We start from the raw sequence: 22,205 nt of genomic DNA, 5'->3' as shown, positions 1-22,205 counted from the left end.
TGCACCACTGCACTCTTGCTTGGGCAATGAAGCAAGACCTTGTCTCAAAAAAAAAAAAAAAACAAAAGATTAGATATGATTAAGGGAAATTATAAGCCAAAGGTGATGTTTATGGAGAAAGTTTTGTTCTCAATAAAACAAAGATTTTTCTAACAACAAGGCTGTCCCAAACCAAAGTGGGCTACTCAGGTAAGGGGAGGCATGAGTGGGTCTTGAGCTCCCATCCCTGCAGTGGCTCCAGCAGAGGCTTTATGCCTGTGTGTCAGGGACTGACGGTGCAGGGAGCACATGGGGCATCTGTGTTGATGAGCTACTATAGCCCCACCTCACTCTGCTCAGGCAACCATTTCACAAGAGCCTTTTGGCATGAATGCCAATCAAGTGTCACTACACAAGGGAAAATTCTCCTGGCCTGCTGGGTATAAGGTCAGAAAGACTTTCATGTTCTTTAGTTATACCATAGAAGAAGCCACCATGTCCATATAACCTTACCTCCCGGGACAACCAGACTCTGATTTATAGGTTCTTTCCAAACTTCTCTTTTTAGATTGCTGTATAAAGGTTTTCCCCGAAAATCACTGAATTGTATCTCTATATTTTAAAGCTTAAGGGCATTTTTCAGTGAATTTGAATACTGGGAAACTTTTTACTATTAAAGCAGCCTTATATTTTAATCTACTCTGATCCCACAGTGGTTGTCTCCACCAAGAACAGCAGTTGAGGCTGGAATAGGAAGGAGAGGAAAACAAGAAGAGCTATTTTCAGCCTGTGTGTCTCCTCCCAAAGGGGCGTTTTCCGGCATTTTCAGTGTAATGTATGTTGACAGTACTGTTATTAAAATGATCATTAAAAAGATGTTGGGGAAGAAGAGTAAATGCAGGAGAACATATAGATAAGATTACCAAAGGCTTGGACACAGGGACACAATGTTCTGTGTTCCACATCACCCCTAGGCAAGGTGCAAGGGTCCCCTGCCTCCCCACTGCATTCACCTCACCTACAGGTTAGAACCGGGTGTTACTTGTACCAATTAACACATGTGTCAAACATCTCCTTTGTGCTAAACATGTGCTGGACACTATCTTTAAGGAGCTTATTGTCTTATTGAAGATGAAAACTATGAATGTATTTAAGCTGCACACTGCTCATAAAATAATTAAAGGCAGTTTACAGAGAAAACAAGGGCAACAACATAAAATTGGCTAATACAAAAATGGAAACCATAGATGAATAGATAAACAAAACGTGGAATATATGTAAATCAAATATTATTCAGCCTTAAAAGGAAAGAGGTTCTGACACATGCCACAACACTGATGAATCTTGAGGACATTATGCTGAGTAAAATAAGCTAGATGCAAAAGGACAAATCATATACAATTCCTCTTATATGAGGTATTTAGAGTAGTCAAAGTCACAAAGACAGAAAATAGAATGGTGGTTGCCATGGGCTGGGGAGAAGGGAGTATGATGAATTATTATTTAATGGTATGGAGTTTTCTCTTAGAAAGATGAAAAAGTTTTGCTGGTAGATAGTGGTGATGGTTGCACAACAATGCAAATGTACTTAATGTCACTAAACTGTATACTTAAAAATGGTTAAAAGGTCAATTTTATGTTATATGTATTTTACAACAATAAAAAACGCATTGGACTACAAAGGTTTAGTACAAAAAAATGAAAAATATCTCATTAATACTTTTTTCTGCATTGATTGCAAGTTGATACGATAACATTTTGAATATGGTGGGTTAAATTAAACATATTATTCTTTAAAAACTTTTTAATGCAATCTATAGAGGAAGAATAATAAAATCAAATAACTTCAAGGGGGCCAGTGTGTGCATACATATACGAAGTGACAAGTGGTGTTTACAACAGGAGGTGAGTATGTTTGAGGCAACCAAGACTCTATGCCCAATCCTAATGCATTCAGGTCAATTTTTTTTTTTTTTTTAGACGAAGTCTCACTCTATCACCCAGGCTGGAGTGCAGTGGCACAATCTTGGCTCACAGCAACCTGCAACTCCTGGGTTCAAGCAATTTTCCTGCCTCAGCCTCCTGAGTAGCTGGGACTACAGGTGCATGTCTCCACATCTGGCTAATTTTTTGTATTTTTAGTAGAGATGGGGGTTCACCGTGTTGGCCAGGATGGTCTCCATCTCCTAACCTCATGATCCGCCCACCTTGGCCTCCCAAAGTGCTGGGATTACAGACGTGAGCCACCATGCCTGGCCCAGGTTACATTTTTAAGAAACCCCATGTATTGGTCTGTTCTCGTGCTGCTAATAAAGACATAACCAAAACTGGGTAACTTATAAAGGAAAGAGGTTTAATGGACTCACAGTCCAACATGGCTGGGGAGGCCTGACAATCATGGTGGAAGACAAAGTTGGAGAGCAAAGGGACATCTTACATGGTAGTAGGGAAAAGAGCTTGTGTAGGGGAATGCCCCTCTATAAAACCATCGATCTCCTGAGACTTATTTACTACGATGAGAACAGTATGGGGGAAAGTGCCCCCATGATTCAGTTATCCCCACCTGGCTCCACACTTGACACGTGAGGATTATTACAATTCAAGGTGAGATTTTGGTGGGGACACAGCCAAACCATATCAACCCACTTAAACAAGGAATCATGTCTTCAGTCTCAATGACCTGGAGACAACAGTTACTGGCATCTGACATAGTATGTTACACATTTGCTAAGAGTGTGAAATTTGGCTTGGGTTCTCTAGCAGCCAATGTGAAAAGAGAAATTTAGCCAGGTGCACAGTTCACAAGGTAGTGAGATAAAAATCAAGCAGTTATTTAGAAGCACATATGGTATTGATATTGAGATAGAAAAGAAATATCTCCTGAGGGTCTTGTAGAAAGAACACTGCAATATAGTGAACAACATCCTTAGAGGTTGGGACAAAGTCCCATGAAATTTTTCTCACCCCATCCCTCATTTGAGGCCCATTATTTCATAGCACAGTGTCACAAAAAACAGTTCTGCCAGAGGCCAGCCATCCAGTGGAAGACAAAGTAGTGCTGGACGAATGGTAGAGATGATGAGGAATGTGAATGCTATTGACATTCAAAGGACAGCAGATTTCATAAGGAGTCATGTGCGAAGAAAGGCAGTGGTCTGAAGCTTTAGGAAAGGGAAGGTTTAGATTCTTGCCTGATCCATGGTGGGTGCACTGGAAGTATTTGTTGCATGAATGACTGTATAGATGTCCTAGTCCATTCAGGATGCTGTAACAAAACACCTTAGACTGGGCAGCTTATAAACAATAGAAATTTATTTCTCACAGTTCTGGAGCCTGGGAAGTCCAAGATCATGGTGCAGCAGATTCAATGTCTGCTTCATGAACTATATCTTCTACCTGTGTCCTCATGTGGCAGAAGGAACAAGGGAGTCCCTTGAAGGCTGTTTTATAAAAGTGCTAATCTCATCCATGAGGGTGGAACCTGCATGATTTATTCACTTCCCAAAGGCTCCACCTCTTTTTTTTTTTTTCTTTTTTTTCTGAGATGGAGCCTTGCTCTTTTTGCCCAGGCTGGAATGCAGTGGCACAATCTCGGCTCACTGCAACCTGTCTTCTGGCTTCAAGCGGTTCTCCTGCCTCAGCCTCCCGAGAAGCTGGGATTACAAGCGCCCACTGGCATGTCCGACTAATTTTTGTACTTTTAGTAGAGATGGGGTTTCACCATGTTGGTCAGGCTGGTCTCAAACTCCTGACCTCATGATCCACCCGCCTCAGCCTCCCAAAATGCTGGGATTACAGGCTTGAGCCACTGCGCCTGGCCAAGGCTCCACCTCTTATTACTATCATATTGGTTTTCCAGTTCCAACATAAGAATTTGGAGAAGGCACCAACATTCAGACCTTAGCAGTAGAGAAAACACACACACACACACACACACACACACACACACACACTTACTTGAAAACCAAAAGGATAGAAGAGTATTCTGGAGGGCAATCTGGCTGAAGGACATCCATCAGGATGTTAATCGCAAGTGACAAAAATCTAACTTGACCTTGATTTTTTTAAAAATGGAAATGTATACCATCCAGAACACAGGCATAGGCAAAGACTTCATAACTAAAACACCAAAAGCAATGGCGACAAAAGCCAAAATTGACAAATGAGATCTAATTAAATGAAAGAGCTTCTACACAACAAAAGAAACTATCATCAGAGTGAACAGGCAACCTACAGAATGGGAGAAAATTTTTGCAATCTATCCATATGACAAAGGGCTAATATCCAGAATCTACAAGGAGCATAAACAAATTAACAAGAAAAAAAAAAACAAACAACTCCATCAAAAAGTCAGTGAAGGATATGAACAGACACTTCTCAAAAGAAGACATTTATGCGGCCAACAAACATATGAAAAAAGCTCATCATCACTGGTCATTAGAGAAATGCAAATCAAAACCAAAATGAGATACCATCTCACACCAGTTAGAATGGTGATCATTAAAAAGTTATTATACTTAAGTTCTGGGATACATGTGCAGAACGTGCAGGTTTGTTACATAGCTATACACGTGCCATGGAAGTTTGCTGCACCCATCAACCCATCATCTACATTAGGAAACAATAGATGCTGGAGAGGATGTGGAGAAATAGGAACGCTTTTACCTTGTTGGTGGGAGTGTAAATTAGTTCAACCATTGTGGAAGACAATGTGGCAATTCCTCAATGATCTAGAACCAGAAATACCATTTGACCCAGCAATCTCATTACTGGGTACATACCCAAAGGATTATAAATCATTCTACTATAAAGACACATGCACACGTATGTTTATTACAGCACCATTCACAATAGCAAAGACTTGGAACCAACCCAAATGCCCAACAATGACAGGCTGGATAAAGAATATGTGGCACATATACACCATGGAATACTATGCAGTCATAAAAAAGGATGAGTTCATGTCCTTTGCAGGGACATGGATGAAGCTGGAAACCATCATTCTTTGCAAACTAACACAAGAACAGAAAACCAAACACCACATGTTCTCACTCTTAAGTGGGAGTTGAACAATGAGAACACACGGGCACAGAAAGGGGAACATCACACACCAGGGCCTATGAGGGGGGTGGGGGGCTAGGGGAGGGATAACATTAGGAGAAATACCTAATGTAGATGATGGGTTGATGGGTGCAGCAAACCTCCATGGCACGTGTATAGCTATGTAACAAACCTGCACTTTCTGCACATGTATCCCAGAACTTAAATATAATCATAATAAAAAAAGAACACCAAACAACAACAACAACAACAAAGGAAATGTATTGGAAACATATTGAAGTATCTCACATCATTACAAGAAGAAGTTGAAGATCAAACATGTTGAAGGCAGGGTAAAGGTGGGCCTACATGGTGGACATGGAGATGTGCTGCTCAGATACCCTTTCACAGAACAATATGTTTTCCCAGATGCTGGCCATGTGGTCAGGAGACAGCCTTCATCTATCATCTACTTCAAGGTTTGCTTCAGCTGCTGAGAGTTGCCTTGTCTGAGAACTTGCCCTTCCCTGGGTAGCCCATATTCAGTGACTAATCACTGTGGAAGTATAAAGGCCAGGACATCTCAGCCCGTGCAGCACAATTTCAATGGGCCATTTATGCTCAATGGACTCATTATGGTCAATAATTATCTGTGGGGTTGTCAGACTTGCATTGAGTTCAGTTTCTCCCTCTACCCAATCTTGCTTTCTCCTCCTCCTTTCCATAAGTGTTGGTCCCTAATAAATATCCTACACCCCAAATTCTATCACAGGGACTGTGTCAGTAGAACCCAACTTTTGACAGCCTTAGAAATGAACTCAAATACCAGTAGGATGCTCTCTCTCTCTCTCTCTCATATCTCCTTCTTTCTGGATCTTTGCTTCTGACTCTTCCACTCTAGATTGCTTCCCCAAACACTGGGAAATCTGATCATGAAGAGTTTCTCTTAATGTTAGCCACCGGGGGAAAAATGTTGGCCACAGAAATGATCAGATTGTTATTGCTTGGTTTCTGATAAAAACTGTTTAAAATCCCAGGAAAGGATAACAAATAACCCAGCTGGGGTCAGGTACCTACCCACAAACAAATTCAGGCCTGGATGTCAAGACATTACAACTGGCCAGACCTGGGTCAAAACTTGTTTCTCAGGAATGGGATTATATACTAACAAATATGGCAGCCCCATAGACCCATGGGGTTTTGGAGAGGATTGCTGGTCAAAAAAACAGCAACAACAACAACAACAACAACAAAACCACATTATATTCTCTGTATTTTGGGGAGTACTAGCAGGTTCCTTTGAAAGATTAATTTAGGATTTTGTATGTCAGGTGTAAGAGTTAAAGTATTTTTAGTTAATTGGCTTTCATATACTTAGAGCAACAGAACTCTTTTCCAGACAAAACTTACTCAAAACACCTAAATAATAAGCAGATAATAACAGAGCTGCTGATTTGAGAGGAAGTGGGAGCCCCAGAATCCAATTTCTTGTCTTTCTCTAATTCCATTTCCCAGCAACCAATGAGCTACCTCGTTCACTCATTCGACAAATATTCATTGAACACTTCCTCTGCCTCCACGTTGTGCTAAGTGCCAGAAAGATATTCGTTGAATAAAAACAAACATAATCTCTCTTTCTGGAGCATACTATGTATGATTATAGGACACAGTTTGAATATTATGGGTAATATTGGGGGGTTTGGGAGAAGAACAATGAAGGATTAAGATAGAAAAGTGCTGTTTTAGAAATACTGACCTGGTGGTTTTAGTTGTTGTCAACCCGATTTGGGGAATACTAGTCATGTTAATTGGAAAACTACTGAAACAGCCAAGACATGAAATGTACGGTCCAAACTGGAGAAAAGGCAGAGGAAATGAAGAGTGAATACAAGAAATATATGGTAAGAAAAACTGATGAGTCTTGGTGACAACCTCTTAAGGGATCTGGCTAGTAGCTATTAATGCATGATATTCAAACAATCCCACACACATTTAGAGGCACCAAGTCTCCCCTCCCACTTTTCCCACTCAATCAAATTAGCAATATATTCCAATCCACATCACTGTACTTACGTATTAATCATTCATGCATTCTTGACAGCCCATTTCAGCCCTATTCTTTCAGCACCCTGACCACTCACACATGTTTCTTATGGTTCCAAGTATAACAGTCTCTCCTGGCTGATGGCAGCCCATCACATTCCTCATGTCCTCTTTGCATATAACTGTAATCAATATTAAATTCCTAAAAATTTACAGTTCAACTAACATCAAATACTCCTTTAGCTAAGATACCATTCTCTGGCTTCTCAGGGACTTGTTTTGTGTAACATGCAAAATAATTTTAATTTCCCTTTACATATTTTGAGTTCATGTATAGTTCAATGTGTGGTTATATAAGATAAGGTCTATTTTTCTGGCCTTGGTGATGATTCAGTATTTTTGAAGCATCTTGGGCTGAAGATGCTTGCACAACTACTCCCTTGTATATTCACTTTGCAATTTAGATTTTTCTAAGAATTTTGCAACATTACTTCCAGAAAGATCCTTTTGAATTATTGCTCCCCACTAACCTGTCACATTTGAGGGAAACTGAAGAGACTACATGCTGGACTTTTAAGTTTCAGCCTTGTGTTCTTTTGCTACTAGAAGTTACAAGAAAAGGCAGGGGCACATATACTTTATGACAACTCACCATAAAGAGCAGGGTAATTGTTACTGGTCACTGAAATCCTATTCACAGCCAAATCACTGGGGGCAAAGATTTAAACTCAATTTCTGCTTCAGTGCCTTTTTCTTTGTGTATTAAAGAGTTTTGTCTGCATATTTGTAAGTATCTACCTAGGCCACAAGCAACTTGAAAACAGAGACTGTGTATTGCATGTCCTAATATCTCATACACTACTTTATTGGGCACATACAGATTCTAGACCACATTTCATTTATTTATTTATTCATCTCACAAAAATTTATTGAGTACTTACTATACACCAGGCACTGTTCTAGGTGCTCAGGTTACAGAAATAATTAAGGAAAACATGGTCTCTACCCTCATGGAGCACACTGCACAACAGAAAAACTAGAAATTGAACAAGGAGGATCTAGTAGAAAAGACAATATTCAACAACTAATAGGAAGTATAATGAGGTTTCTAAAAGGGGAGTGCAAAGTCTGAAAGAACAATATCAAGAGATTACCACCCCTCCTTCACTTACCTTCTGAACATCCTTCCTCCCCTGCCTCATCCCTCCCTTGATCCATGAGTGAAACTGGAATCAGGGACACAAAGCATGAGTGTCACCATTCTGTGACTTCTGTGTCTCTTGGGGTCCCTATTGGTTAACATATTTTGGCACTTCAAAGCAAGTGACTCAAGTACAAGATTGGTAATAGCTCCCAGGAGGGAACAGCTCAGAGTGACAAACCTACATTCATTCATTCATTCATTCATTCATTCATTCAGCAAACCTTTATTGAGCATTTATTCTGTGCCAGGTACTATGAACAAAACAGTCACTGCCATTATGGGGACGGGGGAGGGGGGAGGGATGGCACTGGGAGTTATAACTGATGTAAATGACGAGTTGATGGGTGCTGACAAGTTGATGGGTACAGCACACCAACATGGCACATGTATACATATTTAACAAACCAGCACGTTGTGCATATGTACCCCAGAACTTAAAGTATAAAAAAAAAAAAACAGTCACTGCCATCCTTGGAGTACTCATGTGCTGGGAAAGATGTATCTTAAGCAAAGGATCATACAAATAAATGTAAAATAAGTCCTACACCATGCTCTAGAGGGTTAGGAGTATATATAATGGAGTGATGTGACTTCTGTAATATATTCAACACAAGTACCCATGATCTTATAATCCCAAAGCCTGAACTCTCAAAATCTATGTAACAATGAAAAATCAGCAAGTGCATGATCGCCGCCAGGCCATTTCCCCCCATATTTAGGCAATTCTTGATTATTAAAAAAGTTCTTCCTTCTATGGAACCTGAGTTGGCACTCTACACAACATCATTGTTCTAACCACAAGAATCACACACAAAAAGTTGACATGACTTTTTTTTTCAAATGTAAAAAAAAAAAAAAAGCAAAAAACTAGCAAAACTTCCTCCATACCAAGCCTGGATTTCAAACCTTCCATTCCATGGCATGCTTATAAGTTCCCACCCCATCTTTGTCACTTCCCTTTGGGCTTGTTGTATAGCCCAAGGTTGACTAACAGATAGCTGGCACACCCCATTTCCCTATCTTCATACTCATGGAAAACACTGCATATTGATCCCTACACAGTTTGCTAATGTGCTCGATTAGTGTTAACAAGAGGGTGAAATCTTTTTGCTATCCAAGCCTAGCCATGTCCCTCTAAAAGTGAAGTGTGCAGAACTAAATACTAGGCTCAAGCACTGGGTTCTAATACTGGATCTAGGCTAACCACCATTCTAGCCTCATTCTGAAGATTTTAAACTTTATTATCAATGCTTCCTTCCCTAGATGTTCCATTACCTGGCATGCTCTTGCAAATAATATATGGAATGGAGACACATAGGCACATAAATTTATATCCTCCCTTCACTATTGACCACTTTCTATTTATTTAATACTTAAGACTCATTATAACCATTTATAAAATGTAGCCAACAATACCTACTTTATAGAGTGGTTGTGAAGAACTCTGAGACACTGTAAGTAGATTTACCAGATCCTTGATACATTTTCTAGTGTATTTTTTCTTTCCTGACCACTTAGGGCCCAGGACAGTCTTTTCCTACTTCTAGATCAACCAAAAGCCTCCACAAAAAAAAATTGTAAATTACTCCAGAAAAACTAAAAACTAAAAAATAAATAAACTGTTCTTGGTTTAGGTAAGTCAACAGTATAAAGATGTCAGTTTTCTCACTGCTGAAAGAAATCATAGATTACACAAACAAATGGAAAAACATTCCAACCTCATGGATTGGAAGAATTAATACTGTTAAAATGGCCACACAGCTCAAAGCCATCTGCAGATTCAGCACTTATTCCTATCGAACTACCAACGTCATTTTTCACAGAATTAGAAAAAAAAACTATTCTAAAATTCGCGTGGAACCAGAAAAGAGCCCAAATAGCCAAATCAACCCTAAGCAAAAAAGAACAAAGTCAGAGGCATTACATTACCTGACTTCAAATGTACATTACCTGACTATAAGGCTACAGTAACCAAAGCAGCATTGTAGTGGTACAAAAACAGACACACAGAACAATGAAACAGAATAGAGAACCCAGAAATAAAGCTGCACACCTACACCATCTGATCTTCAATAAAATCAACAAAAGTAAGCAACGCAGAAAGGACTTCCTCTTCAATAAATGGTCCTGGTACAGCTAGCTAGCCATATGCAGAAGAATGAAACCAGACCACTACCTTTCACCATTTACAAAAATTAAAATGAATTAAAGATTTAAATGTAAGACCTCAAACTCTAAAAATCCTAGAAGAAAACCTAGAAAACACCATTCTGGACATCAGCGTTGGGAAAGAATTTATGACTAAGTCCTCAAAAGCAATTGCAACAAAAACAAAAATTGAAAAGTGGGACCTAATTAAACTGAAGAGCTTCTGCACAGCAAAACAAACTATCAATGGCGTAAACAGATAACCTACAGAATGGGAGAAAATATTCACAAACTACGCATCCAACAAATGTCTAATATCCAGAGTCTATAAGGAACCTAAAAAACTCAATAAGAAAAAAAAACAAAAAACAAAACCTCAATAAAAAGGGGGCAAAAGACATGGACACTTCTAAAAAGAAGACATATAAGTGGCCAAAACATATATGGGAAAATGCTCCACATAGTAATCATCAGAGATATGCAAATCAAAACCACAATGAGATATCATGTCATAGCAGTCAAAACGGCTATCATTAACAAGTCAAAAAACAGCAAATGCTGGCAGGACTGTGGAGAAAAGGGAATGCTTATACACTATTGATGAGTATGTAAATTAGTTCAGCCTCTGTGGAAAGCAGTTTTGAGAATTTTTTTTTTTTTTTTTTTTTTAAATATGGAATCTCACTCTTTTGCCCAGGGTGGAGTGCAGTAGCATGGTCTTGGCTCACTGCAACTTCCGCCTCCCGGGTTCAAGCGATTTTCCTGCCTCAGCCTCCTGAGTAGCTGGGATTACAGGCGTGTGCCACCACACCCAGCTAATTTTTGTATTTTTGTAGAGATGGGGTTTTGCCATGTTGGCCAGGCTGGTCTGGTCTAGAACTCCTGACCTCAAGTGATCCGCCTACCTCAGTCTCCCAAAGCGCTGGGATTACAGGCGTTAGCCACTGTGCCCACCTGGGATTTTTCAGAAAACCTAAAACAGAGCCACCAATCAACTCAGCAATGCCATTACTAGGTATATGTCCAAAAGAAAATAAGTTGTTCTACCAAAAAGATACATGCACTTGTGTGTTCATCGCAGCACTATTCACAATAGCAAAGACATGGAATCAACCTAGGTGTCCCATCCAGACTGAATTACATAAAGAAAATACAGTACATATATACCATAGAATACTATACAGTCATAAAAGGAATGAAATCACGTCCTTTGCAGCAACATGGATGCAGCTGGAGGCCATTATTCCAAGAGAATTAATGCAGGAACAGAAAACAAAATACCATGTTCTTATTTATAAGCTCAAATCACTGGGGTAAAGATGGACACTCTCAAACAAATGGTCCTGGGTAGCCATTTGGAGGAAGACAAAATTAGATCCATCTCTCACATCATCCATATTAATAAACTTCAAATAAATTAGGGATCTAAATATTTAAAAATAAAACTGTAAAAGTACTAGAAGAAACTATGGGTAAACTCATTTTTAATCTCAGTGTAGTGATAAGTTTTCTAAGGATGACTCAAAATCCCAAGGCAATAAAAAGTAAAAAAAATCAGAGGCAATAAAAAACAAAATTAATAAATTTTACTACTTGAAAATAAAAAATACTTTACATAACAAAAGCACCACAAAGAAAGTAAAAAAGCAACTGACAAAACTGAGAGAAAAGATTTACAACATATACCACAGACAAAGAGCTAATAGTTTTAACATATGAAAAACTCTTAATAACCGAGATACAAAAGACTGAAAACTCATTTAAAAAAAATAGGAGGACAGGTGTGGTGGGTCATACCTGTAATCCCAGCTCTTTGGGAGGCCAAGGAAGGAGGATCACTTGAGCTCAGGAATTCAAGACCAGCCTGGGAAAAATAATGAGAACCCCATCACTACCAAAATAGTAATAATAATAACAGAACACGGTGGTATGTCCCTGTAGTTCCAGCCACTGGGGAAGCTGAGGCAAAAGGATCACTTGAGCCCAGGAGTTGGAGGCTACCATGAGCCATGATCACACCAGTACATTCCAGCATGGGCAATAGAGAAACTCTGCCTCAAAAAATAATAATAAATAAAATAAAAAATTAAACTACATTGAAAAAATTTTAAATGGGAAAAGACATGAATGGGCAATTCACAAAAACTGGACATTAAAAATGGCCTTCATATATATGGGAAATGCTGAAATTCATTCATAATTGGAGAAATACAAATTAAAACACACTAAGTATCATTTCTCACCAGACTGGCTAAAGTTTAAAAACTTGACAACACATTCTGTTGGTAATGCTATGAGGAAAAAGTTATTTTTATGGGTTTTATGTACCAATTATGTAAATGGTACAACCTTTCCGGAAATAAATTTGGCAATGTCTAACAAAACTACATACATTTTAACCTTTCAACCCAGCAATCCCACTTCTAGGAATCTACTCCGAAGATACACTTTCAACAACACATTAATACATATATACAAGGGTATTCATTGCAGCTTTGTTTGTAGCTGTACAATACTGGAAGCAATCCAAATGCCCATACATAGTAAAGTGGTTGAATAAACTATGATACATCCACACCATGAAATCCTATGCAGTGGTAAAAAAGAATGAAGAAGGTCTCTGTGAACAGGCATGGCATGATTTCCAGGACATACTGTTAAGTGAAAAAAGCAAGGCCCAAAAGAGTATTTCTAGGGCATAAGAAGACAGAAAATACAAAGGTGTCTGCTCTTTTGTGCAAAAGATTTAAAAGAAGGATAAATAGAAGCTAATTAGTGTGGTTACCTAAGGAAGCAAGTGGAAAAAGAGGAGAAAAGAGGTGAATGGAAACAGAGTTTTAGGAATGAGGAGGGAGTCACACTTCTCCAAGTACATATTTTTGTATAGCTCTGACTCTTAGAACCACAGTTTCACAAACCCTTCACATATCCTCAAAATAAACAAAAACTTAAAATCAACCAGGATGCAAGGAAAGGAGAACCCAGAACCGAGTAGAAACACTAACAAATGAATCTAATCATACTAAAAATGAATAACATAACCACACTGAAATGGATGGGTAAGAAAAAGAACTAACCTAAGAACGGGAGATAGTGTCTTGATAGGCCACTGTGTGGTTAAAAAACATTAATTTTGCTTAACTGATCAGACACCAACTTAAACAACTGATCAAGATAAACATCAGCAGCAATGAGACATATCAAGATTATTACTCCTGGATAATGATACCTTGAGAAAGATACAAGAGTGTTTTTGTAGTGCTCTTGCCAAAAACACACAGCCTCAATCTAATCATGAGAAAACATTCCAAATTGAATGACATTCTACAAATTAACTGACTGGTACTTATTAAAAGTGTGAACATCACAGAAAAAAAAAAGGCAAGACTGAGGAACTGTTATAGACTGAAAGAAACTAAGGAGAAATAACAAATAAATGCAATCTGGGATCACTGTTAGCATACTAGTACAGAAAACAGGCATTAATGGAAACATTGATGAAATTCAAATAAGGTCTGCTGTTTAGTTGCCAGTATTGTATTAATGTTAATATCCTGTTCCTGATCATTTTATTATGCTTATGTAAGATGTTAATTTTAAGGAACATGGGGTAAAGAATATAAGGAATTCTGTACTACTTTTACTATTTCACAAGTCTAAAATTGGTTTAAAATTTTAAAAGTATTTTTTTAAAAAAGACTTCAATGGGAAGTAGAGAGGGCCATTGGGTCTTACGATGTTGCGAACTCCCAGCAGAGCAGGCATCCCAGTCTTTGAAAGTCTGTGGCCTTTTATGCCTATGTTCATATGACAGCCCTAGAGCTCAGTAATTATTTCAACCTCACTACTAGAGCTGAGGTAATGCTCTTCAACCCTGTGGACTGTGGCCCAAACTAGGGGATTGGTTAATAACTTATGCTATATTCATACACTGAAATGCCAAAGGCCAATTAAAAATAATGTTGTATACTATTTAATAATTCCATATCATGTTTTCCAGAAATTAAATAGGTTAATATAGATAGAGAGAGAGACAGATTGAGGGAGAGAAAATTTGGAAAAATATTCTCCAAAATGTTAATAGTAGTTACCACTGATTGGTGATCATGTATCCTTTGCTAAATAAATAAATAAATAAGTTATTTTAAAATTAAGCAAGGAGACTTCTGGTTTTAAAATGGTGGAATAAAAACATCTGTCTCCTTTCTCTTCTCCAAAGTCACACTGCAACAAGCAGAAGAAGGAAAACAGAATGCAAGTTCCATCCTTGAGAAAACTAGGAAATGACTGTTCATCTGAACTATGCTCTGTGAGGAAGGGGTTGACTAATGTAGAGTCTACTGAGAAGAGCCCAGTGGGAAGAGCCCATTAAATTGGCCCACGGGGAAGACAAAGCCAGGACCCTGCAGAGCATGTGCTCTCCTAAGAAGTGGGACAACAACCACCAATTCCTTGCCTAAACAATGGTGTTGGAACATGCAGGCTTAGAGGGGAAACTTCTTTGGTGCTTGTTTGGCACCTTAGAGAAGGAGGGAAGCTGGGACTGAAAGCAGAACCACACAGACATGACATTTCCACAGGAAGCAAGTTATTGGTGAGATGAGGCAGGATAGAGGAAGATCCTGAACTCCAAGCTGGCAGTTTTGGTAAGCAGTGAAAAAAATAAAGGCAAAGCGATTCTCTTGCACACCCACTCACACTCACACAACTCTGTTATAAAAAGCTTTATTACCATATCAGTTAAGATGAAGTTCAACTACGTAACAACAACAACAAAAAAATCCAAAAAACTTTAACATGATTATTTTTTTCTCACTTAAAAGAATTTCAAATGTTCTAAAACTGATTGTGGTGATGGTTGCACAACTCTGTGAACAAACTAAAAACCACTGGATTGTACACTTTCAAGGGGTGAACTGTATAGATAAGTTATATCTCAAAAAAGCTATTTTTTGTTTAATCATGTCCAGGAATAAGACTTGTATAGTGGCTTCATGGTGTCATCAGGAAGCCAGGCTCCTAACTTTCTGCTCTGCTACCCTCTGTACATGGCTTCCATCTTCAAGCACCCCTCATGGTTTTAGATGGCTTCTGGAACTCTGGTCATTAAATCCATATTCTAGGCTGCAGAGATGAGGAAGAAGGCTCTATTCTCCTCTCACATTTAAGGTGCTTATACCCAAAAGCCAACTCAACACTTTTGCTTTATATATTCTTGGACAAAGATTAGTCACATTGCTATAATCCCCTGCAAGGAAAGTTGAGAATTTTAGGGCTATAACTGAGAACAGTGACAATGAATAGAACCTGGTTTCTACTGTATTAGAAGAAAGGAGAAATGAGTGTTGAAGGATGCAATTAGTAGTTTATGCCACAATCATGAACCATAGAAAATTCTTTATAGCTCAGAACATAACCCTGTCCTATCTCCTGCAAATAGTCAGAAAGAACGTATCTCATTGAAAGATAAGTAGTAATTAAAAAGAAACCAGTATACAAACTATGTAAAGATATTGCAAGAAAAAAAGGAGGAAGGAAACAGAAAAAACAAATGGCAGATGAAGAAGCAACATCTGTTTAAAAAAAAAAAAAAATGTTGTCACCAGGCAGACAAAATTGTGATCAAGCATATTGTCATATATTTTAAGAATTTTTAACAATCTTAAAGCAGAGTTACGAGAGCCAGGGAAAAGATGAATAGGCATTACTGAAAATACTGTAAGATATACAGAATACGGGGCTAAAAAAGTAAGCGATAGGGATATATATGAAAAAAGATAGAACTAAACAAGCCCATCAAAGTTAAATGAAAATGTGGATAACTGGCATCCTTCAATTATAGGTATTCAAAACAACATTCAAAAATAACAAAAAAGAATCAAATGTACAGTGTGATAAGAAAAACTGATTAACAACAAAAACTGATTAACAATAAAAATTAACTTTTAATAGCCTAAAAGTTATGAGATTTCAGAGATAAAGGAAAAAACCCTTTAATCATGCAAAAAGACCAAGTCATTCATGTAGGTAATGGAAGTGTAGGTGGGAATCATATTGACCTCTGATATCTCTACAGCTTTATTTACCTTTAGAAGATAGAGGCGCAATGCCTACAAATGTCTTGCAGTCCAGAGAGTTTAACTAGCTAACCAGTCAGAAAACTTTTAAAGTAAAGGACCGGATGGTAAATATTTTCAGCTTTGTGGCTTGTACAATCTCCGTCACAGCTACTCAATTCTGCTGTTGTGCCTAAAAGCAGCTGTGGACAACATATAAATCAATGGGCATGGTTGTGTTCTAATAAAACTTTATAAAAATAGGCAGCTTACTGGACTTGGCCCTTGGGCCGTAATCTGCTGACCCCGAGCTAAACTATCACTCAAATATAAAGGCAAAACAAAAATATTTTTGAAGTTTGACATCTTCAGGCATGTAATCCACATAATCTAAAGTGTTGAAAGACAAACTTTAATGGACAAAAGATAAATGAAGAAACTGAAGCAAGAATACTGGCAAGAAATAAAAAGCTAAAATATGCTCTACTACCTGGAGAACAGAAAAAGAGGCATACCTTCCGGCTCCTTTGGCAGCAAGTGCCTTAGAAGCCCCATGACGTGAAAGGATAATTCAAGAAACCAAGACATCTGTTGGAAGCCATAAAAATTATGATCAGTTCTAAATAAAGAAGGTGATGTCACATTTGCAGAGCCCTTTTAAAAACATCTAGAGATTCACAGGGATATTTAGATTGTTAACCCACAGTGACAGCTAAGTAAGAGAGGCCTCAATTTTCTCAGATGTGAAACACCAGGGTTGAATTAAATCAGAGCATCCTCAGCCCTGACTGCTCATGAGAATCACCTGAGGCATTTTTTGTTTAAATGTCTATACCTGGGTTCCATCCCAGACCACTTAAATTAGAATTTCTGGAGATAGGAAAGAGAGTATTTTTTTTAAAGCTCCCCAAATATTCAGCTACGCAGCCAAGGGGGAAAACCACTGAATTAGATGGTTTGTGAGGTAATTATCAACTCAGATATTCTATAAATATATATGTGTATAATGTATAAGGAATTATCCAAAACTTAAAAATTTAGAAATTTATACATAAAAGAGGCAAAACTACTTAGTCAATTTTGGATGCATGTTTCTATTACAGAACTTTAAATTATGGTCCATACTGGACTACGTCACAGGGGCTTCGAAAAAAAAACCCTAAAGTCTTAATGCCATCCTAACGTACATAAACTAGTAATTATTTGTGAATAAAGATAAAAGTAGGTAACTCCTTCTGACAAGGTAATCAATTCCTTACTTTTAAAAGAAAAGTGTCCATGTCAAGTATTTCTAAAATGTCAAATGTTCCTTAATTTTGAAAGTCTAAGGTCCTTGGATGGTGTTTGTTTGCTTTTAAAAAGCATTTCAGTAAGACTGATCTCTAATCTACTTACTGAATTGCTTATTTCCAGAAATCAGTAAACTCAAGAGATTTAAACACATGAATAAAAATAAATGAATCTCAATACAGAAATAAAATATTTTCCCAGAGAAGCCAGATAATCAGTAATGATTAGGGTAACAATAGTCCCAGTTTGCCCAGGGCAATCCTGATGTGCACCTGTTATTCCAGAGCAGTTATTAATAGTGTTCCCTTTCACTCTTACATTTTTTCTGATGTAGGTAAGAAATTATATGGTAACTCTACCATTGATGCTAACAATAATAAACGAGTTGTATCTCTTCATTAGGGCAGATACAAAGATCCATGCTTGGAAATATATTAACGATGAACAATGAGGCTGGGTGCGGTGGCTCACGCATGTAATCTCAGCACTTTGGGAGGCAGAAGCGGGCAGATCACCTGAGATCGGGAGTTCAAGACCAGCCTGGCCAACATGGCAAAACCTCATCTCTACTAAAAATACAAAAATTAGCCAGGTGTTATGGCATGCGCCTGTAGTCCCAGCTACTTGGGAGGCTGAGGCAGGAGAATCGCTTGAACCTGGGAGGCAGAGGTTGCAGTAAGTCGAGATTGTGCAGCCGCACTCCAGCCTGGGCAACAGAGTGAGACTCTGTCTCAACAACAACAAAAAACAAACAAACAAAAACAATGTATCCTCACAAGTGGGAACCAAATCTTTACCAGCAGTGCATAATTGGTAATCAGTCTTAGTTTGTAGTGTGAGGTGGAGCTAAATCATGTAGTAGAGGCAACAATTAATGTTTTCACAAAGGGATATCAAGAGATATTTAAAGATAGATGCCAGAAAGCCAATTGGAATTGTTGTTAATGGGACCAGAAGAGTTTGGGTGGGAATCAGAAAGGACTTGCTAAGATGCTGGGAGAAAAGTGGATCCAAAGACCAGGGTCCCAGGGATCAATTCTGATCAGGAATAATAAGGGGAGGGAAAAACCCCAGACAGAAGCCAGGGAGGGTCTGGTAGAGAACAATTGTGCCAAGAAACTTCTGGCTGTTTTCTCCAGCTTTTTATTGACCTAATCTTACCACAAGGATGTCACTCAAAGCATTAAATTCCTGGCACTTTTGTAATTTCTACAAAAAAATTTTAAATGAAGCCTATTCTGGCAGATTTTCTTAATTCAGACTTTTAATTAATTCAAACTGCTCAAATATTTTTTTTAAATTTTTTTTCAAGTCAGTAAGCCTGACTTTCAAAGAAAACAAATCAAATGGTTTTTGAAGATAATTATCCTGGACTAGAGTTATTTGATCTTCTAAGATTTTCATGTGTTAGGTGGAAAATTAAAGTCTGCAGGGAACACAAAGATAAGGTGTCAGATCAGTCACATCAATCCTGCCCAGGGCAATACCGATGTGCATAATCAGTCAATGGAGGGACAGATGTCACTGTCACATCTTCATATCCAAGAAGGAATATGACAGCACTCTAAAAGTGAGTTATAATACTCATTCAACAAATGTTTACTCATCATCTATTATGTACGTGGCAGCATGCTTACCTGGCAAATTATGGGCGTTTATGAAAACGTGAAAAATGAACTGTGACAGCAGTAAATATTTATATACTGGTAATGGAAAGACACCTCATGGCATGCTTGATCTATTCATTCTGAGAATGATTCATTACTTATGGCTCCTAAAGAAGGCATGGACTTAATCACTAAGTTAGTAACCTATGGCCCCTCAAAAGCAGAGAGCAACACGTCAAGCTCTTGGCTTTCCATGTGCTGGGTTCAGATCCTCAAAAGTCTCAGCTTCATTTCTTATCCTAGGGTTTAATAAGCCATCCCCATTCCCTTCCAATAAATTCCTCATTTACTTAAGTTAATTTTAGTGGATTTTTGTTGCAAATAAAGACCCTAATTAAGACAGATAACAACGGTGAATTTGATATTCTAATATAAGAAAGTAACAATTAATAGTGTTTCCTTTCACTCTGATGTAGGTAAGAAATTATATGGTAACTCTACCATTGATGCTAACAATAATAAATGAGTTATTATTAATATTTGGTATAATTCCTGTGAAGAATATGACAACTAAGGAGAATTTCTTCTGGAAAGGAATGGATTAAATATAAAAGGAAGGGGGAAAGCCCAGTGATACATAAGATACAATCTTAATGGGAATTCTTAAACTTGTCACCAGGAGCATAGTGAAGACCATTTGGGTTAAGACAAAGTGAGAGAGAAACAGAGTTAATCATTATAGAAGAATGCTACAGCCTATTTAATCAAATAAAAATTACAGATAATCAATGCCTTTCTAAAATATACTGGAGGCCTGAGTTTTAATAATGACATGTTTATACTCCTAAATTTACTTTAACACTTGAATTTGGACATTCATCCATGAACTTTTTAAAATTTTTAATTTAATTTTAAGTTCCGGGATACATGTGCAGGCCATGTAGGTTTGTTACATAGGTAAACTTGTGCCATGGTGGTTTACTGCACCTGTGAACTCACCACCTAAGTATTAAGCCATCCATCAACTTTTGAAAAATGTTTCAAGCTATTGTTGGGTGAAATTGGCTGTTCGTTGGCCAAAACAGCTTAGTTTTAACAATGTAGCCACTTTTGACCTCAATACAGTGTTTATGCAATTATGAGTATCTATTATATTTCTGTAGTTATTTTCTAAAATATGAGTGTGGAATAAAAGGGTGAACATATTATGCTACTAATAAATAATATATTTTCCTAAACTTATTACCATTAAAACCAAGATTGAGGTCATTAGGTATGTCGAAAGTAGCCCATCCCAGCCTGGGCAACATAGTGAGACCCTGTTTCTACAAAAAATAAAAAATTAGCCTGGGGTGGTGGCACATTCCTGTAGTCCCAGTTACTCTGGAAGGTGAGGTAGGAGGATCACTTGAACCCAGGAGGTCAAGGCTGCAGTGAGCTGTGATCACACCACTGCACTCCAGCATAGGTGACAGAGTGAAAGCCTGTTTGAAAACAAACAAAAATAGCAGAGCCTTTGCCATCAGTTGAGGTCATTGGGGTCAAGGTGCCAAATTGAAGCTTGGTTATAAAGGAACAAATTAATATTAAAGAAAATGAATTAAAAAGTAGAACATCATCAACTTTTATCTTTTCTTTCACTCTGTTATCCAGGTTGGAGTGCAGTGGTGCAATCACAGCTCACTGCAGCTTCAACCTCCCAGGCTCAAGCAATCCTCCCACCTCAGCCTCCCAAGTAGCTGAGACTACAGGAATGCACCTCCATGCCCAGTCGCTTTTTTTTTTGTAGAGATAGGGTCTTACTATGTTGATCAGTCTGGTCTCGAACTCCCGGGCTTAGCCAATCCTCTCATCTCAGCCTCCCAAAGTGCTTGGATTACAGATGTCAACCACTATGTCCCACCAACTTTTGTCTTTTCTAAAAGTTGTATAATTAAGGATTCTTTATTCTTCTGGAAACAGAGTCCTCCATTATAATACCTAAGTCTACTATTCAATATGTGTGGATCTGACTTCCTGCACAGTCTTGGGGACATTCATGTACTAAATATAATGGACTGCTTCTATGACAAAACTGGCACAGAGGTAAGCTATGTGTTCATGGGAAACTCTCACATTTACTAGAAGACTTTGCAGCTCAAAGTAAAGTAGTTAAAAACTGTTTTACTTACCTTACTGACAATATCATCTCTGAAATGATAGCAGATACAGCAAAGAAACTGCTATTTTTGAACCAACTTCTATCTTACAAGGAAGAACTGAATGGTTACCATGCCATCTTGGAATTTGTAATAAGAAAGAAAATATAGGGCAGAGGCTGGCATGTGTTGAAGATGTTAAGAAAGCAGATATCAAGACCTTCAAAGGAAAGGAAGGAGCTATAGCGCAGAGGGTAAAAGCTCAGACTACAGACTCAAGGTAAACGTATAGGTTTGAATCCTAGGTGTGAGACTTACTAGTTGTGTGACATAGAGCAAGTTATTTAACCTCTTTAAATCTCAGAGTTTTCTTTTGTAAAGCAAGAACAGCAAAAAGAGCACAAACTGCCTAGGAAAATCACTTAACCTCTCTAAGCTTGTTTTCACTTGGAAAAATGAGGAAAGTAATAGTATACACCACGTAGGTTTGTTGGGAGAATTAACTAAGAAAATGCACGTAAAATACCTAGCACCTAGTTTAACAAAAAGTGAGCATTTTTAAAGATCCTCACTCACACACACACACACACATACACACACACTCATTACTTACAGTATTTCATGGACTCTAAAATTCTAAGAAAGAAGAAATTCTAGCTCAAATTTAAAATAAATAGAAGGTGAAATAAAGGAGGATACA

At 38.0% G+C, this 22,205-nt stretch overlaps 1 long non-coding RNA gene across 2 annotated transcripts in view; it reads right to left on the bottom strand.

The window, feature by feature from the left end:
- LOC103877592 overlaps positions 1–22,205 on the bottom strand; it is a 99,899-nt gene that overhangs the window by 58,017 nt on the left and 19,677 nt on the right. Inside the window, exons 1-2 of one of the 2 annotated variants that reach the window (XR_637358.4) lie at positions 12,212–12,254; positions 6,776–6,873 (exon numbers count right to left, since the gene is read on the bottom strand). The exons of the other annotated variant lie outside the window; for it this stretch is intronic. This is a non-coding gene — a long non-coding RNA (uncharacterized LOC103877592). Of the gene's footprint in view, positions 1–6,775; positions 6,874–12,211; positions 12,255–22,205 lie in introns of those variants that run through there. 2 annotated transcript variants of the gene reach the window in all.

Source organism: Papio anubis, chromosome 12, assembly GCF_008728515.1.
Source record: "Papio anubis isolate 15944 chromosome 12, Panubis1.0, whole genome shotgun sequence".
NCBI classification, from domain to species: domain Eukaryota; kingdom Metazoa; phylum Chordata; class Mammalia; order Primates; family Cercopithecidae; genus Papio; species Papio anubis.
Note: the sequence above shows the minus strand (reverse complement) of the source record. Positions and strands in the feature narration are given on the sequence as shown.